This window comes from Lepidochelys kempii, chromosome 22 (genome assembly GCF_965140285.1).
Source record: "Lepidochelys kempii isolate rLepKem1 chromosome 22, rLepKem1.hap1, whole genome shotgun sequence".
Taxonomy (NCBI): Eukaryota; Metazoa; Chordata; order Testudines; family Cheloniidae; genus Lepidochelys; species Lepidochelys kempii.
The window spans coordinates 20,427,701-20,449,734 of NC_136401.1; the positions used below are offsets into that span (position 1 = coordinate 20,427,701).

Below are 22,034 nucleotides of genomic sequence, written 5' to 3' on the forward strand. Positions count from 1 at the left end.
CCAGAGCCTAAAAAAAAAAAAAAAAGGGTCAATGTGTTTTGCCCACATTGAAAAAAAATCCCTGCAATGGTTTCACGGAGATGCTCGGGATAGTCCGTGGAGGTGGGCCCTGGGCCCAATCCAGGTCGCCGGATGCTTTTGAACGAACAGCAAAATCTTTTTATTTACTTATTGTTGTTACTGGAGTGTGAAAAATGTTTCTCTGGAGTCTGGATCTTGATTATACCTTCACCAAGAAATATGGAGCTTGACAAAAAAGATGACGACCCCTGATCTAGTGCTTCATACTTTGGAATAAGGGCTTGACATTTGGCAGGGGGTGATGGCCCTGGTGTCATGGATGTGCCTTTTGCAATTCCTGTGACTGTTTCCCCAAGTTCTTCCAAAAGGAAAGGGTTATACAGGCGTAGCTGCAGGAGACACAGAAGGCGAACGGAAAGGAGGGAGACAGAGGCAGCCTTGGGGCATATGGATCTGTAACTAGTAGAACCTGGAACTGAATCCAGGAATCCTCAGTTTCTACATTCCGCTGCTGTCAGCAAATATCTATGAAACCCACCAACAAAAGTCCGTCTCATCCCCCCACCTTCTAGTACCTGGGCCACGTAGCAGTAGTGGCCCATTACCCTCTACCAGTTTCCCCACTAGATCAAGCAGAACAGAAGGTGCTGTGAATCTCAAGGTCCACACAGTGCCCATGACCCAAGCTGTGGGTCAGTAGGATTCCATTTGAGGGGTTTTAGGGATGGGGGAAGGTGGGCTGTAGCTTTTTAAGTAAGTTAGGAATTGCATCCAAAACTACCTTAAAAAGTTAAGGTGCAAAGTCAAAACACACTCAAAAATTAGGAAATGCCATAATTAAGGCTCCCAGTCTCTCTCTCTGATACACACAGAATCTTAAGTTATATAGAGGGCAATGGAACTTTGAGGTGCCCTGCACTGTGATGGTGTATGTATGTAATAGTTTTTGCATTACTTATGTTTTGCAACTGCAACTACTCCAAAAGGCTATTCCTTTGTCACCTTCGGTGCATCCCTCAGTATACTAAGATTTGAAGACATACCTGGGATCTGCTGTAACATAGACACACTTTCCAAATGCCTCATCTCTTCTGGAAAGAGACATTTAACGTTTCCTTTGTGTTCAAACAAGGGGACTGAGGGAAGGAAAGAAAAGAAGCACGTAGAGGTACTATCACACTGGCCAGCAACCAAAAAGGTAATTAAAAGCCTCCCCTTAAACAGGTGGACAACAAAACTCGCTATTAATGCCTCGATTGCCAAGCAACATCTTTCACCATACTAATTGTCATAGCAAGTCAGTGGTATCTGAAAGCATATTTCTGTTCTTTGACATCTGGCCCATTCCCATAACAAAATTACTATTGATCTACTGTGAGCCTCCAACAAAACAGTATAGCCTCTATCCTCAGAACAGCCAGACTCATCCATTGAAACAACAGACTGATCAACTACTATATCTAATTGTAGGGTTAACAGAGCAAAACATTTTTGTAATTATGCAGCTTGTTCATCCCGGACATGATCTTATAACCGATGACACTGTCTCATGTCGAGGGTGATTTTATGTTTGGCTGAGGTAAAATGGCATAGGAGTATCAGACTGACTGGATATATTGCTTATTAGCTTGGAATATGCAAGGGGGCACATAGGTGAACATAAGTAAATGGATTATTAAGCTTGCTATAGTTAAGGGCCTGTCATATTATGTTAAGGCTTTGTGGGAGTAGTTTATTAAAGGCTAGAGTGTAGTTGAAATGAGAGAGACCTAAGAAGATAACCCGAGGTCAGACTTTTTGCACTCTCATTCAGAGACACAATCAAGTACTGACCAACAGGTATAGTACACCACAAAATTCTGCAAGAAGGGAATTTGGGGGGCTTTTAGCAATGATGTTGCTATGCAATATATAAGCAGTTATAATTTTTATATGAAGAAATGGTCTAAGAAATAAGTGATGTAACTCATGGATATTAATGCTTAATTATGGATACCCCAAAACCACAAACGGATGGGGTAGGAATGGACATTATAATCAGGGAAAAGGGTCAAATGTGGCATATATTACCATAAAGGGTATAAAATATCATACCCAGATCCTATTTCTTTGGGTTCCTCAGGTCCCCAACATGGCGTAAACTGAATTGGGACCTTCCTTCTGATGGGCTCCACTTACTTTCCCTTCCATCTCTGTTTCCAACAGTCTCCATATGTATGCACAATGCAAGATTGCAAGTATCAACAATGCAGGAAACCACTTTCTTCTGCTTATCTTATTCTAATTGTTATGTATATTGATCCTTTCCTATGATTCAATTATAGTTGTCTGTATTAAAGTTTCTGTGTGTTTCACCAATTCCACCCTCTCAATTAACTTTAAGTAGCCACCTGGAAAAGGAACCGGTTTTCTGTGATAAGTTGCACCCCAATACATAATCTTATTAATGTAACAGTTATTCAGGCTACAAGCTTCGTTATTATATTTACAGCAGGAAGGCAAGAGAAGGATTTTGAGGAGAAAGGCTTTTAACTGTATTAATGTTTAGGGAGTACATCATCAATACAGTTCCACTCACTAGTCTTGAACTTGAAAGCATACTTCCGTTTACTGGAAACGGACAGTACAACAATTATTTTCAACAGCTGATGCACTGTTGGAAGAAAATGACTACACTAGTCAGATGGTGAATAGTTGTGACAATATTCAAGGGAAAATACACCAGCTGAGCGTAAGACTTATTCTCAGGATTCCAGGAGAGAGAATCATTTCCAATAAAGCAAATTTCATTAAAACTTTTTTTTTTTTAAAAAAAGTCTATTAAAACATTTTCCACAGAGTCCTGAACACAGTCTTGGTTTGCAGGTAACTGCAGCACTGTTTTACTTGCTCACTTCAACAGAAGATACTTTCTCTTGCCAAGGTTGGCAAACTATCCACATAATTTTTGCCTCTGCAGCAAACATCCTAAAAATATATCCATTTTCTTTTCAGTGAGTGAGTATTAACCAGGAGGATATTTGCCTCTCTCACTCATGTCAATGAAAGGGAAATAATATAGATCAAGTGCACCTGTGCTCCAGCCCTCAGCAATCTGAGACACACATGATTGAATCCTGCCCCGCAATTTTATAGCCGAAGTGGTCCATGTACCCACAAGGCAGCTTGTTAGCACACCGGAAATTTAAACTGGCGCACACACATTTTAAAAATTACACCTCTACGCTTATCAAGTATAAAAAGGCAGGTCCCGAAAAAACGTTAGCCTTTGTCACCGAGCATTCTGAATATTTTAAGGGGTTAATTGTTCTGTAAAACGGCCAATTTTAGACCTTCTTTTAAAAAAAAGTCAGATTACAGTTACCCCTTCATAAATATTTTTTTACATAAGTACAGACAGGTTTTGTACCCCCGAAGAAGTCATCTTACATATTAAATGAGCACTTAGTCAATGTTCTCCTTAAAGAGTAACAAGTAGCATTAAGCAAAATCTGATACATTTTTAAAAGTCTCTGCTATACCCTTATTGGCAAGTGCATATATTTTAGTAAATCTGTTACAACTTCACAGTCAGCATTCTGTAATATTTGTCATAGTGCAGATGAACATAATTCTGTTACTCTACAATGGATGAAGGCTAGATCTCTATGCCCACCCAGTCATACTGACCTCAACAAGACACCATTCTTCTGAGATCCCAAATAGGACCGGAGCCTAAATGTGTACAAAGTAGAACAGTTTCACAAGGCTGGTACAATCTGATTGAAGGTCAACCCCGCAGCATCCAGTTGACTTTCAGATCACTATTAGCACTCCTGCCTCCCTCACACCAGAGTCATGCACATATCCTGGCCCTCTGAATAAACTACGGGCTGTTTTGATTCTCCAGAAATTCTGGGGGATGGAGGGGGGAAAAGAGGTTCTTTTATGCAATAATGTTATTCTAACCCAAGAACCTGCAAGCGAGAAATAAGAGAAAGCCATCTAGCTGCCATGAAGCAGAATTATAATTGCAAAGGAAGGTTACTCACAGTAAACAGGTTTCAGAGTAGCAGCCGTGTTAGTCTGTATTTGCAAAAAAAAAAAAAAAAAAAAAAAGGAGGACTTGTGGCACCTTAGAGACTAACACATTTATTTGAGCATAAGCTTTCGTGAGCTACAGCTCACTTCATAGGATGCATTTGATGAAGTGAGCTGTAGCTCACGAAAGCTTATGCTCAAATAAATGTGTTAGTCTCTAAGGTGCCACAAGTCCTCCTGTTCTTTTCACAGAAAAGAGTTATCATAGAACTACACTGCAGGAAGGACACACTATCATTACCTTACAAGCCACATAACAGTTCACCACACATGGAGGTGCATGCCCATTACTGTAAATGGGAATGTTCCAAACCACGGCTTGGAAAGCCCATCTGATGTGTTGGAGGGGGCCAAAAACGTCCTTATAATTTGTAGCATTTACAAAATGACAGACACATTACTTCACTGACCAACTTTAACGTGGCAGCCTCCCTTTGGTGGCCAAAAGCAGATGTTACTCTTGTGGAATAGGACTAGCTACCTTAAACAGTCACACTGGCAGCTTGACAAGCTTTGAATTCTCTTTTGATATTGGGACTTTTCATCCATAACACTGGGGAACAAAATGAAATCAGGTGTGAACTCTGTTCTATTTCAAATGAATTCAAGCAATGTGATACATCCTAATATCCAGAGCAATGAAATCAGTTTTCTAGTTCGTTCCAGATAACGGGCATGATTCAGATTTCTAATACAGAAATAATCTTCATAAAGGGTGTGGGTTTCTCTCAGGTCTATTTTGTGATTTAAAAGAAGGCTTGAAGGCAGCAGCTGGGGTGGGAAAGGAGGAAGGGATTGGTACAATATTAGTGTACCTGAGCAGCTATGTACATTCAGGAAGATATCAGCTATCACTGTAGGGCAGGGGTTACCAGATTTCCCTTGAGGTCTGGGGAAAAGCCACATCAAACAGGAATATGGGAAAGATCACAAAGAATGAGAGGAACTGGAAGATGCTCTTGGAGATGGTTCTGCCATTCTGGAGGGGAGAGGAGGGTAGAAAGGCTGACAGTCAATCAGCATTTCTTACAGGTACCCAGAGCCTTCAAGGATGCACAAAAGCCAGAACAGCATCTCTGGTTTTGTAAGGCCCACAGGAAGCTGGGGAAAGATCCTGAAGTGCACTCCCCCTTTTCAGGAAGGGAGCAACCCCTATTCCGTACAGCTCGACCAGATTTCTCCCTTTAAAAAACTGGGACTCAGACGACTGACTCCAAAGAACCAGGGGCCTGATCTCAGAGGAGGCCACAGCACTCATCTGAAGGCATCATAAGAATATCTGTCAGGTCTGAGTTGCCCTGCTGCTTATGTGGGCAAATGACCTCAAATATCATATTTCTTCCGTCTCCATAGGCTGACAAGGAGAAATCAATTCACTGGCCAAGACAGACACATGCAAAAGGACATTCATTTTACCACCAAGTTTTTATACCAAGAATTAATCATCACTTTGATTTAAAGGAGATAGCAAGTTTGTCAAAGAAATTCCCTCTGGAAACAAAATTTAATACATGTTAATGTCAGGCATTTCCTCTGCAGGAACTGTGTTAAACAAATGGAGCTATTTTATTATGTCAACACAAGCAACAAAGGATTGCGTGTTCAACAAGTGTAGGGTATGTCTGCAACTGCAGCTATTTGGGTGTTTTGTTTTATTTATATTCCTGTTAGTCAAAGAAACAAACAACTTGTATGCAGTTCTTGTAAATTACTTAATTAAGCAAACATATCAGCTGTAGCAGTGTCAACTGTAGAAACCTTTGCCACATATCAGCATGCAGTCTAAATCATTCATAAAAAACACACACACACACACACCCCTCTGAATTCTCATCTTAAAATGGCTGTCAGGAATGGTGTTTAAAAACTGCAAAAGAAACAAAGGCAACAGACTTAAAGGGCTGCAGTATTCTGTATTTGACTGCAGTATTCAGAAGCTTCATGCCTTCAGAATAGTATGCAGAGAATGTCTGCAACTATTAGTCCCTGAAAAGAAAGTGGACTAAATTGGCAATACGATAGGTTTTACTAGAAAACTTTGTGTGTTAAAAGAACGCCCTTTGGCCTAAATTTACAACAGTAACTATCAGCTGAAAGTTTGGCATGCATATAAAAAGTATATGGCTTTCCATCCCCTTCAGCTTCTGTCAAGGTAACTCAACTTCCCTCAAAATATTTAACGAAAACTTGTCATTTAGTTTCTTTCAATATACTACTAAACTTCTCTTACTAGAAATCATGCTTAATGTTTTGATAGTCTACTTTTTTGAGACTCAAGCTACCATTTAAGGCTACTGCTTCTTGGCAACAGGACAGACTACACAAAGAAAAAACGAAGACTTCGTTGAACTCTAGAAAGTATCCAAATGGCAAGGCCTTATCTAGACAGACTGTCTATTGAAGAACTTCACCAAGAGCAAGACACTTGCATAGGATTTGCCACACATAAGCCTCTAGATGCTAACACTTCAAATAATAATACGGTTTTAGCATCCACAAAATTGTAACCATGTTGCAGAATCAGTTACACTAAACGCATATACAGCAGGAAACAGCTTTATTATGTTGTAACCCCAATTTGATAAGAGGGAGAGATGTCTGACTGCCTATTTTAATATATATTCCATAAAATATTTTCAGGTTTTTCAGTTGACTACACTCAGAGATACGTAAATCATTCTTTTCTTATAAAGAAACAGCCTAAATGTTAGCAGGCCTTCAATATACACTAGCAAACCTAAGAGATTCTCATTCTAGAAACCATGTGGGTGAAAAATCTTAACATACCAGTCACCAATTTACTAAGAAATCTGAGAATAAGCATGGATACAGAAATACAGCCAACATTTTGCGTTTTCTGCTTCCACTCAAGAATCTGGCTGTAAAATTTATCTAATGCTCCTACTCTCCAGAGAGTCAGTAGAGAGTTAAATAAGAACCTCTTAGAAGCCCGGAGAAAAATATCTCTATAAAATAGTACACGTAATAAGGCCATAGCCTGGGTAGCTGCCAGAAAAATGATGGAATGCAGTATAGTTTACTTATTTCTTTCTAATGGCTCCAACATTCCACCTGAAAAATTGGTCCCAGAGCTGTATAATTGGGGATGAAAATTAAATGACAGTTTCCATTTGTCACAACGAAAGCTGATCACTTCTGCTTTTCATATATCGACTGCACTCTGCAGAGTTATGGACGTTTACCTGTCCAAGGAGAGGATGAATAAAAGCTGCAGTTTTTCCAACCTGCCTAAAATGAGTGCAACTTCAGCAAACATTTTTTTTAATTATTATTATTATACAAAGCGAGTTGAGACTTTGGCACCCTACCTCGGATTTTGCATTACATCATTCCTACATGCTTCCCACACACTTCAATCCCAAGATCTTGCCTGAACACCAACAACCCACATGGAGAAGATAAGCAGAGCATCTCTGCAGCTTCTGAACATTTTTCACTCTTCTTTTGCCCGTCCCACCTTTCTGTCTTTAAAATAAACCGTCTTCTACTACTCTGAAACATAAAGAAGTGACCTAAGGGCACCATATTGTAAAAGTGCATAAACATCAGTAACAACTCCAGTGGCTCATCTCAGCATGTTTTGCCAAGCACTCATTAGTGGAATGGTACATTGCTTAACTGTCCTCTTATTTAACATTCAGTTTAGAAAATTCATTCTGCAGCTTCCTTAATTGACCCAAAGACAATGCCTGAAAATATGAACATTCTATTCTTTTCCCTGCCAAGTGTATTCCCAGAGCCTTTGACTAAGCCAGCCTCATTAACAGATGAAACTTCACTTGTTAAGAAGTCAAATAACCCTTTCTTCCCCACCATTTGAGGCCACCTTAATAAAAATCACCAGAAACTTTATTTCAATTTTTGATTTTTCAACAATAGACTACCCATTTTGATAAACTTATGTACAAGGAGCAACTGGAGAGCAGGGATAGGTAACAGATGGCCTACTTTTCATAATCAAGTTTGTTTCATTTCCTGGAAATTGTCTGCACTCCAAGGATATATAGAGATTTCACTTTCACACAATATGCACCCCTCGTCCATTCTCCAGTGAGAGATTCATTCATCCATCCTCTCCTCTTCCCAAATCACACACGTGTATGATGACAAAAAGACGTTAAAAAAAATCTTATAGTTTAGTCTATCCATCTTCTACAAATACTCTTTAAAAAAAACAACAGGATTTCTGGACTCCCAACAAAAATCCTTAATTGTACATCTGGGGTACTCAAACTACGCAAGTGAAGAGTCTGCCACAGTAATATTTAAAGCAACAGAGCTTTTCCAGCCTATCCTACATTTCAGATAATTTCTAAAACAGTGGGCAATACACTGTGCCAATGAAAATAATGAATTGCTTGGTGGAGCACACACGGCTTTTGCTCAGCTTCTCTGCATTTTCAGCCCAAGGTCTAAGTGAGGATACCCACCAACTTTTTCACTGCCAAAACCAATCATCTGCATTCATTCCCTAAGCCCCCATAGGAGTCTGAATTTCTGCCCATTTTGTACTTAAGGTCAGCCCTGTAAAACTGTTTTTCTAGCAGAGTCATAATCAGAAGTGACCTCTTTGAACACCAATTTGTCTGAGCCCACAGCAGATGCAGATATGGGGGGGGAGGGGGAAGAGAATACAATACACAAGTTCCTGTAATTTTCCATTCTCAATGTCTCATATTTGAATTCTTAAAACTGATCTCTGCAACTGAAAATTACACACTTCCTCCTAGCAGTGCCATCAGTTAATGCTCACAGCATGCATGCCTTTAAGCCAAATGTGAAACAATAACGTCCCAGACAGCCTTAAACTTTATAGTTCCAAACATTCTACTGATTCTAGCAGTGTCCTTGCACACACAGCCTCTGCAAAACCAAAATAGCAACGCATTTTATGTCTGCTTCAGAGGTGAAAGTGTTTTGGCAATTTTCTTAACACCCTAAAAGGTTCCCTGCTACAGTGGCTATTGACTTTTCCCCTTACCTACTGATCATCTGAAAAAAAAATTTTTTAAAGAGGCGCAGATTAAAGAAAAATACTAATTTAAAAGCAATAAATATATCATTCAGAGTACTCTGTGTATAGTCACTTTCCTCTCAGTACTTAGCATTCCTGCTGTTTGTGTGGCCTTTCACATTACAAAAGGGAAGAGAAAGACATTTTTAAAAGGTAACAAAGACTGTAAAATACTGAGTGGAACCAAGGAGGAGGTGAAGCTATTCTGTCACTTTAAAAAAAACAAAACAACCCTTGCTATATTTTAAATAGGCATCCCTCTAATCATCTCCAGCATATGTTAAGGCTACACCTAAGTTCATAGCACTCATCTTCCTGTGAAAGAAACCCTATGTATCTGGTGGCTATGTACTGTCATACAGCAGCAACTTGGGTTCTCAAAAACTGTCCCATCAATGATTTCAACCCTAGCCAGGCTAACCCACTTTCTGGTAGCTTGTGTTTAATGGATGCTCAGCCTTCAAACCAGCAGTCTCGAGTGTCCCTTGCATGGAGAATGTCAAAGATAAGTAGACTTTGGACCACTGGGGATGGAGCAGAGAGCAATTCCCTCCCTCATCTCCCAATTAGGGCCTGAAGCAGGACTTGAACTCAAACTAGAGGTGACAGTCAAGTACTTTATCCATTATGCCAAGCTACTTCCCCCCAAGAGCAAGAGTATTTTAATTAAACAGGACAGGTTGAACACACAGAACTGTTGATACAGGTGGTGAGTGTTCTCAGTCAGTCATTTATTGTTAGCAGCATGTGTTTGTGTGCAGTTATGTAAAACCATTCCAACTACAGGGATGTTTTGTTTTTATGTACAAAGGTTTACTACCATGTTATAAAGGATGGATTTCCAGAAGGCAAATGGACCAGTCTCTCAAAATAGAGTGTTTACATTAACACACTGTGAGCAGAGCCCTGCAAACAGAGACGAATAGAGATAAGTTATATAAACACCATGGACATTTAGTTGCTCGAATAGTATCTTGTAAATCCAATTTCAACTCTTTCACTCAAGTGTTGTGCTGAAATGCTGTGTGTGACATCTCCTCACTCCCCAACGAAGATCAGCCAACAGAAGAACAAGCAGCTTCAAAAACAGCTCATATTTACAGGGGTTTTTAGATAAGTCTATTACAAACTACTCTCTTTCAGTCTGTGGAGACGTTAAAAGATTAGGGAAGGACAACTAACTACTATCACTAGCAATCAGCAGAAATATGAATATGGAAGGGCCAAGTGTACGGTTTCTGTTCGTAATGGAAAAAAAAGAGGCTTTCACGTATTTTAAGAGTTCCATGGAACTTCACTGAGCGCATTGTTGTCCTACAACTAAAGTTGCTTGTTTTGGGGGGGACAGGGGGGGAGGGTGTGTGTGTGTGTAACACAAGTGTCAAAATTACATAAATCCAACTTCACAGAATGAGCACCTCCAATGACTACAAATCTGAGTAAAAAAGCAAACCAGTGAATAGCAAGGCTTTTAAAATGCCGAGGTACCAATAAGCAGAGGGGGGGAGATGTAGAAGAGAAGTGGGGTGGGAATGCAGCACATCTATGGGTTTGATTCTCAGACACTTTTCCTGTAACAAGTTAGAATAATGGCCTTTAGTAACCTTTACATGTCCTTCATTGTAAGGCCACCCAAAGTTTTGCATAATTCCTGGTTTACATTAAAGAACTCTCAGGGCTGCTCTAAGCTTATTCTCTGCTTCCTATAGCCCATAGCACTCTGGGGAACGGAGTATGGTCACAGTGCAGTGTTCTCATCTAGCCACACAAGTGACACATCCCTGTGCCAGGAGGGTAATCTCAGGGATGCATTCTTGGCCATTTTCAAGCACCATGTTCCGGCTATAGCAGCATAAAGGGGCCTTAGCATAACAAAATCAAGGCCAACGTCTTCAGCGAGAGTGTAATAAACAAAGAACAGGGGCACTCAGAAGCAGACACTTATTGGCTGAAAAGTCCAATCCCTGAGTTACTGCCCGAGGATATTCCAAGCGGCAGAGATGGAATCACTTAATGCAATTATTTGATCATTTCTCTTTGTTATCTTCTTGCTAATATATGGTAGTGTCCTCACTACACAAAAAAGATAGGGCCTTGACATGAATTGGCCTTTATCTCGAGTTCCACCGTGTCTTTTGTGTGCAGTGAAGACAAAAGCTTACAACAAGAACTCAGGAGGATATATTGCTTGCTTCGTATGGTGGAACAAACTGGTTTATGCAAAAACATATGCTTTTTTCCTTTTAAGACCCACTAATCTTGAAGAAAGAATTAAGGGAGGGAAACACTGTTGACAACTAACTAGACTCATTGCAGGAGACCTGTTCTCTCAAATGGTAGATGAAAATACTTGCTGGTCCAACTTACATTTGGTAAGAAACTAGCATGGCAATGTGGGCCATAGTCTTGTCAGAATGGCTTTCCTATTCTTTTCCCTCACAATTTGCATTGAAAACTTCAGCTAAACACATCTGAGACATCTTCCACATATTGGTAATGATTCCCAAATGGATTGCTTTTTAAGTCTCAGAGTTTAGGTTCCTCTTCAGGGATTTTTATTCAAAGTATGTCTATGGTTACCAGACTCTCTCCTCTGTAATTTTCATTGGGAATAGGGATGAAAGCACTCTCTCTATATAGCTGTTTAAACATTCTACTTCTCTGAAGCTTGGAAGTAAAACAAAACATGGTGGTTTTCCTGGAGTTTTGACCACTAATTTTACTCAAGATTGAGAAAGCACCTCGGTCCACAATCAAATTTGGTCAGCTGGAAGAGTTGCAGATCCTGGCTTTCAGCCACATAAGAAATGTCTACACTGCATCTACAAACAAACCTCCCAGCCCAGATCCACAGACCGGGTGGCCAGGCGACCTGTTTTTGACTGGAAAGTCTGGTCAAAAAGGAGACTTCCCCGTGTCCAATGAGATCTATTGACCGGACACCCAAAGTCCGGTTACTACAGGCAGGGGAGGTGGGGAGGCGCAGAATCACCACCTGTGCCAGTCCCTACTCAGCCAGAGCTGTCTCCTATCTACATTGGGGGGCTGCAGCTCCCAGCCCCAGAGGCAAGTTCCTCCCAACCCACACAGGGAGAGGGGCAGAGCAGCGAGCGATTGGGGGGGGGGGAGTGGGAGGGAGGAAGAGGAGCAAACAGGGGGTGGGGCCGGAGCGGCTCCAGAACGCCTGCTGGAGTGCCCGGTTTTTATACATTACGAAGTTGGCAACCCTAAGAATCTAAAAAACCTTCCAAAAGGAATTAAACCCTTGACAACAGTCCTCCATATTCTTTAACCTTCGCATAAGAAACTCCCCTCCAGTATCGGGCTGCCAACATTACTCAGGAAAAGCAGGTGGAGAGGTTTGCAGAGGCTGCTGAAATTCTTTATATGGGCAAGGGAGGCATCCTCAAAAGGATTGAGATAAAGAAAGGGGGCAGTTCCCTTCCACGGTGTCACTGGATAATGCAGATGCCGCTGCTTCTGTCTGAGGTGATTGTTTCTGGTAGCAGGAGGATGCCCTGTATCATTCCTAAAACTGGCCAGGCCTCTCTTCTTGGGGCACCTCAAAGCATATTACATTCTCCACCAATGAAATTCAGGAATCCCTGTATTTTAATATGTACTTGGAAAACATTTGTGCTGCTGCTTCTGAATGCAGAGAATTTGTTACCACTGTAACAAGACTCCAAGGGCAAATCGTAGATTCTTCATATCCAAGACTGTCAAGACCAGTTGTCTTTTTAAACACAGGCTCATCTTCCTTACTAAGCAGGAAGGACCAAAAAGAAAGCATTTGCCTTCCTGAATTTTTTTAGAAGCTTTTTTTTTTTAAAAAAAAGATATTGGCCTCAGAGGAAGGCGATGGACAGAGAAATAGACAGCAGGAATGCTTCCTGGGTGCTATTCAATTGCTACACTCAAAGCCAGCCTGCACTGCAATCAAGATTACCCTTGCTTCTTTTCCTAGGACTTCTGTTCCCAAAGGAATTGCAGCAACGTCATTTCCTTGGTCAAAAAATCCCTTGGCAATTCTAGAGACAATTGTACTCTGGTCCACTGCTTCTTGGTTGGCTTGCATAATTAGCAAGGTCCTGGGGGTGCCTGCTCCACAGACCTCAGGAACAGTTGCTCACCTGTGGATACAGCTGGCTGCCAGCTATTGCAACATCACTGTTTCTGCAAAAAGAACAGGAGTACTTGTGGCACCTTAGAGACTAACCAACTAGTCTCTAAGGCGCCACAAGTACTGCTGTTCTTTTTGCGGATACAGATGAACACGGCTGCTACTCTGAACCCTATCACTGTGTCTGAGTGCAAAACATTTAGCACACCGCAATATATAATGCAGAGGACTGAGAAAACCATCTTAGTGAAAGGCTAAAGATAAAGCTCACTGGAGGTACGTGACAGTCTCCTGAAATTCTTTCAAACATGAACAGCGAAGCTAAGAAAGATTTCTTAATTTTCTTTGAGGAAACACACTCCCTGCAGCCTCAAAGGCTAAAAGCAATAAATCGGATTATGTAAAAGTGTACCTGACTATCCACTTCACTCTGTGTAGAGGGAGAACTTCTGGCAGGAACTCCTGAAAACCAAAATGTTTGCAGATCGGCAGTCCCCTGCCAGGCAGCTTCTGGGGCACCCAGCACAGACAGAAACTCCCCTGGTTCTAGGATTAGTGGATAATGCAAGGACGGGCGGGGAGAGAAATCAAGCCTACTGGAACAGTGCTTAACTGTTTTAGGAGAGAAAAACCCAAATCCATTCTAACTTGAGTGCAAAACTTCAAGAGCAAAAAGCAATATGAGCAGGCATGCAGTTATAGAGGACACCTGGTGAGATATCAGGATACCCCAGTGTCCAAGTAGCATATGTAACAGACTTAAGATTCTTCCAGCAGCTGTAGGAAGAACCTAGAATCAGCCAGAGATGTACCTCTTAAGAACGAGAAGATGACAGACAGCACACGAAGTCCCTGCAGCACAGGGAACTAAAGCTTTTTAGTTTAAAACAGCATCCAAAGTACTGGGTCACAGGTGCCACACTCATCCCTTGCTTCTCACAAGTGACTGATACAATCTGGAGGCACAAAGAAGGCGGATAACAAAATTAACTCAAGAAGTGAGCAGCAGCTGTGTAATGGACTCCTAAATTGTACAACTACTTTAAAAGCAGTTTCATGAGAAATGCCAAATACCAGACTCCTGTTTCCCTTTTTCAATCTATTCTAAAGATAACCATAATAAAACGCATTGCTCAGATCTCACTGATAGCCAAACAGCAGTTGCAGATTCAAGGCAGAAGAGGCCTTTTAGATTAGTCGGTGCACCCACAGGTCACTGCAATATATAGTCATGTGATAAAGGATACGTACTACATAGGACAGCATGATCTAAAGGACGAGATCAAAAAACTCCTCATTTTTAACCTCATCTCTTGGAACAAGTCACTATGCTTCTCTGCCACATTTCCACCATTTGTTAAATGGGGATGAGATTACTTACCTACCGGACCTATCCCATAGGGCAGAGGTTCTCAAACTGTGGGTTGTGAACCTGTTTTAATGGGGTCGCCTGGGCTGGCATTACACTTGCTGAGGCCCGGGGCTGAAGCCCAAACCCCACCATCTGGGGATAAAGCCTGAGTCCCACGGCCCAGGGCTGATGCCGAAGCCTGAGGCTTCTTCCCCCCACAGGGCAGTGGGGCTTGGGTGGGGTGGGCTCAGGCTTCAGTCACCCTTCCTAGGGTCATAAAGTAGATTTTGTTGTCAGAAGGGGGTTACCGTGCGATGAAGTCTGAGAACCCCTGCCGTCGGAAAACTGAATTAAGGTTGGCGCAGTACTGTAGGGAATACTGAAACGCATACGAAAGGACAGATTTTACTATATTCAAATTGTAGTCAGAGACTTTCCTGCAAAGGATTTTGTAGCAGTAGAACTCCCTCCCAAAGGGGGGGGGGGGGGAATGGGTGAAAGTTAATAAAATCCATGCCTGGGGGGCAGGGAGGAGGAGGAAACAGGCAGAATACTGAAAACTATCAACTACCTGCAAAGTTCAGTGTGCAATAACGACTGATACACCAGCAGGTTTACTTCACAAGATGGTGGCCGAGGTGGTCGCTTTTAAAGTGATTAAAGCTAACTGGCAAAATGGAATTTGAGGAAACGTGAGTATATCTAACAGAAGCCCACGTGAAAATCAAATGTAAGGCAAAAACAAAAAAAACCCTGTTCATTTTGTCTATGCACACTCTGGAGAAGTATTTTATAGAATCTCATGTGCTGTATTGCAAGATCAAGCTAACAGTATAGGCACGCTCTACATTTTCATTCTGAAATACGACCAACTGGCAACGTCCAAAGGCAATTCAAGCAGCTACTGCATATGTATTGCCATACTTTTGCTTCTTCAGGTTTAGCTTACTATAACACAAAGTCATTGTCTCTCTCCCCCCCAAGGCATACACCCCCAGAATGGGGGGGGAGAAGGTTATAAAGCAAAGCAAAAATAATCGAAGAGGAAATACAGCTATGATTTTGCCTCTTTTAGGACAAGCACACATTTCATAGTAAAATTACAGCACTGTTGGAATTACTACAACAACTCCCAGGCCACCCTTTGGGGAAAAAAAATGCTAATAGGGTTGAAATTTTTAATTGCACAAGTCAGTAAATTCTCAGATTTCCACAGCAACCTTAATTCCACCTCTTTGTGTGTATGCAATACAATTGCATCTTTAATTGCATGGCCATAGCACATACATAAGACCAAGAGACCATCTTTGGGCATCTTAGAATAAAGACAAAGACGTGGTTATACACTTAAAACTGCATCCGCCTTATTTACCCAGCACAGGGAAGGGAAAAAAAAAAAGAGACCAGTCCCTTTCTAATATATTAGCAGATAGTCTTGGATAATATAAAGTCACTCATCTCATATTGAAAGACCCCATAAAGGCAGAGGGGAGAGTTATAGTTGCTATGGGATTTTAATCGCAAAGAAGTCAGCCAATTCAGATGCAATGTCAAATTAATGTAATTTAATGCATCAATTTTCCTTTTAAAGGAAAAAAATAGAAAAACTTATCTCAATTTTATTTTAAAGTGTTCCTGAAGATCAAATGGATTTTCTTGTAACTTTGCAAAATATATTCACCTCCAAACAGAGCAAAAAGAAGAGATTTCAGCCTGAAGTACAATCATTTTGCAAAGTTATAGGCCACTGAAAATGGAGGCTCAGAATGAAAGTGCCACCTGAGCCATAACTCGAATAAAAAGAGCTAATGAATAAGTGTAACCCAACAAGAATGCATAAAAAATTGCAAAGGCTGGTGTGGACAGTGCAGAATATAGAAAGGTAGCCAAGTGAGTAAACATCAAATGAAGGATTATCCTTATTTGTGAGGAATTCATTTCAGCAAGAAATTGAACCAGAAACCTCCTGAAGCCAAAAGTGGTAAAGCTATCTACTGCTAAAAGCTAAGGGTGGGGAGGGGAGGGAGATTTTTTTGGACAGTAGCTGAAAGCCTGAGTGTGCATGATGTGCCTCTGAGGTGTCTGATCCAAGTAGTGACCAAGTCCAGCCATACTTAACTTCTAAATCAACATGAGACTAGGAAGAAGAATCAGGACACAGCCATTCTTTCAAGCAGCCAGCTATTCACTCTTCAATTTCAACTTTGACTATAGGAATTTATATGTGCGCTATATCCGATGGCTTTATACCATCAGCTGTACAATTTTCTAAACCATTGGTGACAAAGAGCCGAGTGTTATCATTGAACACTTTCCTATACCACTCACTGAGTAAGAGGTCTATATGCCTTACATGCACTTTTTAGTATGCAAGACAAAATCAGACTCCTGAAAGGGGTACAGTAATCTGGAAAGATTGAGAGATACTGGTCGACACTAGCAAAGCTTTGCTGGTATAGTTAAATGCAGCAACCCTCCTAATGTAGACACAGTTTAAGACAGCACAGTTTAACCCAGTTCCTAAACTGAAGCGAGTTGTACCAACAAAAACACTGTTGTGCCAGCATAACCAAATCTATATTAGACCTTTCGCTGGTATAGAAATAGTGCCATAAAAGGTAATGCACACTTAACAGTCATTGCTATATGACAGAAGTTTCTAGACTTGGTCTTTAATTCGACAAAATACATTAGTGCAAACAATCCAGATCCGGTTGGGGGGGGGGGGGCACAGGGAGAGAAGAAATGAGTGAGATGACTCAATGGGCCTTTCCCAATTCTCAAATACTCGATTCTCCACTTGGGAGACAGAAAAAGTGGATAAGATTGCCAGAGAACTCCAGACGCTGAGGCGTGGAAGAGATCCTCTCTCCCTTGATTTTCGTTTATAATGCTACGTAACAAGGATCCATAATTCGGTTAATCACTCATCACGTAAACAAAGAAGCCTCTTGAGAGCCAGAGAGCAACATGTACATTCATTTGCAATGCGTAAGAGGGATTTTTTTTAATGGAAACAATGCAATCTATTCAACGTGAAGAGTATGCTATGCCAATTAAATACTTTGGGTTCCATAATTATAATTGCAATAATGAATGGAAAGGAACATTATTGCTTGCACAATGTCGTTTTGTAGTCAATTCAATGATTCAGTTCTTATCTGCTTTCAACTAACCTTGTGTGTCTCTTCATATCAGATTTCACTGCAGACGGCTTTCATAGTATAATAAAAATATCCCCAATCCAGGTAATGTAATATGGTAAGTATCCTTTAATTATGCCTACATGGAGTCTACTGAAGAATTTCTCAGTGAAAGCAGAGTGTTTAAAATATATTCAATTAATTTTAGGCATTAGTGAAAATGCAGAGTGGCTCAAATTGCTATTTATATACCTTGGAAAGGTTGAAACTATAGATTAAGTTAAATGCTGGTCTGCTGCTTTCTTTCAAGAAAAGAAATTCACAATTCCCCTTGGCAGGGAGGTGAATTTCAGTGAGGAAGTGTTGGTCCTCATTTCTCTCTTAGCAGTCTAACAGTAGCTTTGACCAGCTGTTTCTCCACAACTGGTCAACCTGAAGAAATTAAACTGGAAGAGCCACAAAAAAAAAAAAAAAAAAAAAAGTGAATTCAAGGCTACTTAGTGCAGTTACAGGAATCCAAAATCCAAAGGATTTTATTTTTTGCCACATGTGCATAAGGTTTTTGTTATCCTCATGTTTATGCTTCATTGGATTCAGTAAATTTTGAAAATAAATTACCTGCTGGTACTTCACCAGAATATTGCAGGCTTCCAGAACTCTCCAGAGGAAGGCTTGAATGTTCCTGTATAGTTTCCAGCTTTTATGAACACCTCTAGATTTTTCCTCACAAAGAAGATTTAATATTGGGAATAAGCGTGCTTTCAACTTTTCCCAATGCTGCACCAACAGCCTCAGTGGTTTCAACGGGCAGATGAACAGGGAAGTTTCTTTATGGGTGGAAGCCTCACTTAAATATCCAGAAAGTGAACTATTACTTTTTCCCCCACCCCTCTTTGCTTTCCTCTCATCATTGCCATGAACCAAGCAGGCTCTTCTTAATGCTTACACCATGGCCAAGTCAAAGGCAGTCTGCCTACCCCTCAATCCATCACCTGCTTCATTTTAGGCTGGCATTCCTCCACACCCCACATACCACCCTTTCCATCGTGTAAATGCCACGGCTCCTAAGAGTCCAGCCAAGAGTATCCACACATTTAAGTGCTACTCTATACCCATCACTGAACGGTACACGTAACAAGCATGGCACACACTGCACAATTCCCCAGGCAGCTATTCACTCAACTGACAGTCTGAGGTTATCTTTAAACATGGGTCCTCCCGATAGAACAGCTTAATATCCACAGAGATGCTAATTTTAGGGGTTAAAGGGCACCATGCCCTGTGCTCACCTAGCACTCTGATGGCAGCCTCTCCAGCCATGCTGGTAGACAAGCCCAGCATTCGGTCTAGCACCAATCTAAAGAAAAAAATGTAATAGTAAAGCATTCCACCATAAACTATTAAATCTAAAAGTAATCTATTTTTATGGGATAGGGAGAGAAAACAGATCTAACGATGAAAAAGGATCTGAATGCCAACACGGTAGCAGTTATAATCATTTCAAGACCTAATTACACTGCCAGAGGAAGAGGAGAAGGGACAACATATTGTGGTCACTTTTTAGACAAGGAATGCTGGGGAATGATTTCTCCCAGTTTGTGTGTCAATCGATAATCCTTGCGTTTGTGGCTTCCTGTATCGATGAGTATGTTTTAGAAAAACGACAGCATGGACTTGCTCGTAGGGGTTGGAGGTAAGAATTAACAGTACATAGAAATCTCCTGCTGACCTCAGAGAACAGTAACTTGTGGAGCAAAGAAAGCATTGGGGATACCTCTGTCTATTCAACTCTCATCTCAGCAGTACACTTACCTCCTATAGCTATGTAGACCCTGCACAATTACAATCTCTTATTCAGTCCTATTCTCCAATTTCCCCCCACGCACACAGACAGACGAGGCACAGATTAACTTTAACGCCCTGGTCCACAGATTCTTTTTAAATTACTTTGATGACCTGAAAATGTTTTCATGAGACATGGACAGGTTTCCAAGATGCTATAGAAAGGCAATTCACAGCAGACACCCATCCCCAGACTATTTAAGACACATTTAATCTTCTATAACACTTCTCATAGGACAGCTTTAAATGAAATATGGAATGTGTGTTCTTTATTGAAAAAGTCTTTAGAATATTAACAGACTGCTTTCCATTTTCTGACAGAGAATGGTTCCTTTCTCAAAAAGTTAGTAATTTTATACCAGTTGTATTGTGTGGAAAAAGCAAAACCTAAATTTGGATTCTGTAACTTGAAATGTGAAACATTTCACTGGACTATAGAGAAAACAAGTTTTTAGTTCCGTGATCTAAAATATTAGGCAAAAGAGTTAAAAACAAGATTTTAGGACTAAATTACCACCTTATTTCCAAACCCCAACATAAGGGGCCTAGTTGTCTGAACTCAGGACTAGGAGACAGGAACTCAAATTCTAATCCCTGCCATGACACACCAGACTTATTACCTCTGTTTTTACTACAGCAGCGCCTAGAAGGCCCAACCAAGATCAGTGCTCCATTGAATCAGGCACTGCACAAACATGTAAAACAGTTCCTGCCTCAAAGGGCTTACAATTTATTTCGACAAGATGAAACAGAACAGCATAGCATGGTTTTTCAAGATCATCAAGCTGACAAATGGTAGAACCAGATCTAGCACCCTATCCACTAAGCCACATTGTCTTGGTTATGGCCTTCAACAAACTCCAGCTCTGTCTCAATTTCACCATCAGTAAATGGTGAACGTTTACCTATTTCACAGGATTGTTGTAGGATGAGTGTTTGTACAGCATTTCCAAAAAGCAATGCTTTATGCACAAGTTATTTTTACTGCAACTTTGGAGCACGAGAGCCTCATCTCCCTTCCCAAAAGCTTGCTTCTCCAGACCTGACGTTATGCAAGTCTCACTTCCTTGTACGTATACCTTCACGGACTCCAGCTTCACCATATCGCCAAGGAAGAGACTGAGGCCATGCAGACACATACAGCATTGCAGCAGTGCAGCTGCATTGATGCAGAACACCCGGTGAAGCCATTCTGTGCCGACGGAAGAGCTCACCCACGGGCATACTAAAACCACTTCCCCAAACAGCAGAAGCTATGTCAGCGCTTATGCTGATGTAACTTAGGTTGCTCGTGGGAGGGTGGTTTATTCACACCCCTGAGCGACATAAGTTATGCCGACATAGGGGGACGATACACCCCGTTTTGGCCAGGACGGTCCCTTAAGACCTCTCCCAGCTGTCCTGACTTTTTTGGCAAAAGTGGGCATTTGTCCCATTTACTCTTGCCAACTTGATCAGAGGGGGAGGAAGGGCGACAGGCAGGCAGGGCTTGAGTGAGCAGTGACGCCAGCCCCAGCCTTGCATAGGGGGCAGACAGGGCTCAGGCGAGCAGCAATCCCAGCCCTGCCTGGGTGCGGGGGGCAGTGCTTGGGTGAGCAGCACGGGCCAGCCCCGTGCACCAGGGGTGGGCTGTCCTCGGCCGAGTGGTCAGGCCAGCCCAGCCCTGCGCAGGGTCCTGTGTTTCCCCTTTGGGAAATATGGTCACCCTATGGCAACGTAAGTTGTAGTGTAGACACAGCCTAAAACCAGGCCTGTGTCCCCACTCCCCTGACTTCTGATGAATCATCTGCAGTAGGTTGCTCCTGCTGTCTCTATGCTGGCCAAAGCTTCAGGCAATCTGTGGCTGTTTGCTTTTCCTTTACAATGAATCAATTAGCAGTGTTAAATATTTAACACATTAAGTCTTATTTCATTGAACAAAACAAATCCCAAGCAGGCAGGATCGTGGTAATGTAAGATAGGAAGTGGACCAGAAGCATAGCAACACTGAATAAAGAAAGGAAAATAAAATATTTAATGTAAGGTGAATGTATATTTAAATAGACACATAAACCAGTTCACAATTCTCTGGCAAAGGATTGCTTGTTTCTCTTCACTCTCTGACAGGTCCTGAACCTTTAGAGAAAACATTCATTCAATTAACCCACATAATGGGCTTATGCAATATAATGCATATTTGATACAGTCATTCCATAAAGCATTTTTCCTTCATTTTCAAAACTTCATGCAAGCTCCATTTCCCAAACAAGATAGGGGGTTAACAGGCCAAATGCCATATGTACACTGCAATTTACATTTGAGGAGTGGGGGGAGGGACAGAGGGGAGGTGACCAAAAACTGAACAAAGGTTTTACTGCATCCAATGTTTAGAGTCCAAGACCACTGTGATCACCTAGTCTGACCTCAAGTATAACAGGCCAGAGAACTTTCCCAAAATAA

General features: G+C 41.3%; 1 protein-coding gene across 7 annotated transcripts in view; it reads right to left on the reverse strand.

Moving 5' to 3' along the window:
• CADM1 (cell adhesion molecule 1) overlaps window positions 1-22,034 on the reverse strand; it is a 289,265-nt gene that overhangs the window by 240,372 nt on the left and 26,859 nt on the right. The gene's annotated exons all lie outside the window — the stretch shown is intronic.